This window comes from Orycteropus afer, unplaced genomic scaffold, assembly GCF_000298275.1.
Source record: "Orycteropus afer afer isolate SDZICR_OR568_19922 unplaced genomic scaffold, OryAfe1.0 scaffold00023, whole genome shotgun sequence".
Lineage (NCBI taxonomy): Eukaryota > Metazoa > Chordata > Mammalia > Tubulidentata > Orycteropodidae > Orycteropus > Orycteropus afer.
In genome coordinates this window covers 3549871-3551777 of record NW_006921610.1, presented here as the reverse complement: position 1 = coordinate 3551777, position 1907 = coordinate 3549871, and positions in this window count along the sequence as shown.

The following is a 1907-nucleotide window of genomic DNA, read 5'->3' as shown; positions in this document are numbered from 1 at the left end:
GTGTGTCAACTTGGCTGGGCCTGGCTGAGTGGCTGGGTAGCTGGGGGTAGTTATTCCCCATGATGAGACTGGCAATCAACTCCATGGTGGGATCTACCACAAGCAGCTGAGTAGCTGCCTTTGGGATGTGGTCTGCTTCCTATATTCAAGGAGAAGCCTTGGGAATGGTCTCTAGCCTATGGCACACTTGGACCCTACATGTAGCTGTGTCATTGCTGACCTTGGGACTTACAATGGACTTAAATGAATGGCCTGCCATGTAGTTTGGTAATATCAGGACTGTGCGTTTTTACTTGTCAACCTTGGGGTTTCTCAGCCTCAGCAACCAGCAGCTGTCTGAGTGAAGAAATGCCTCTAGCTCTAATGGGCCAGGAGGAGGAGGCAGACCTGGACCCCAAGGTTGAGGGGCTTTCACCCAGCCCCTAGAGCCTGGCACTTTGAGCTTGGACTTAAAGCCTCCAAATTGTGAGAATAAACTCCTGTTTGTTAAAGCCATCCCATTTGTGGTATATTTCTTGTCAGAGCGGCACTAGGTAACCAGAACAATAGAATTAAAGTGGACGTCTGCTAGTTCCCAATATAAAACTATAAAAGATAATAAACTATAAAAGATCCTTAAGCTTGTTGCAGCAGTACATTGACAAGGAATGGCCAGAAATTCAAGCCTGTTCTGGAGTGTTCAAATCCTACATGTCCAAAGAAAAGAATGACTTTTTGACTGGCTCCTGGGAGGAAACTTATAAGCCCCTAAAATATCTTGACTGATAAGCATTTCTTTGTACACTGGAGCCATGCCATATAGTTTATAGTAATACAGTAGTCTCTAAGTGACGACATATTCGTTAGGACAAACCACACTTACAGCCATCCATTTTTGCTTTGTTTTATATCTATTGTTAGTAATATGTACTGCATATAGAGTTGCAGTGTGTAATTTGCTGATGTTATTCTCAGATGTTCATTCACAGATGTTCAATTTTATGATTTATTGTTCAAAATAACATTGTACAGCTATGGCCTTGTCTACAATGAAGTCAGTATCAGTATTGGGAGTCATAACAAATAGAAAGTTGGGCAATGTTCACCTCTAATGACACACAGCAATTAGACTGAGCATGCACCTGACAGGCATTATGACTCCAACTTCATTGTTACAACACTGATAACAACTTCACTGTAGACTGGGCCTATAGTGTCATCTCATTCAGAGTTTAGTAGCATAAGGAACTTCATTTATGAATTTGAAGTCAAGTTGTCCAAGTTTCTCTAACTGTAACTCCTGCACTGCTTAAACTCCAACAATATGCAAAAGAAGTCATGCTACTGAAAGTTCTAATCCACAAAAAGAAGACGAGGAAGGCTCTAGGCATGTATATAAAGTTGACGATCAGTAAGGCCTATGATGATGGAAAGAACATCGGCAAACTAGCATGTAAGGATTGTTTAATTTGGCCTTTCTGATTTTAGGGGTAGTTAAGGGAGTGATTGTCATAAAATCAAAACTTTTTACAAAGAAGAGCCTAGAGCCAACTCAGGAGATAGAGAAGCTATTGATGATTTGAATAGAAGACCAAAAACAGAAGAGGATGCCTATGAGTTTAGTAACAGTTAAAACGAAAGCACTCAGCCCTTTCAGAAACCTAAAGAAACCACAAAAAGAAGACTATAATGAATAATGCCAACATGGGTTGGTTTCATCAGTTCAAACGTAGATTTGGCTTATATAACAGGCATATAACTGGAGAAGGTGGAAGTGCCAATATTGAAGCTGCCAAACAATTTAAGGATTAACTGGACAAGATAATACAAGATAAAGAGTATCTATGAGAGCAGAATTTCAAGGTGAGCTAAAAGACTTGTTTTAGAAAAGGATACCAGGATGGAGGTATATTCACAAAAAGGTAAAG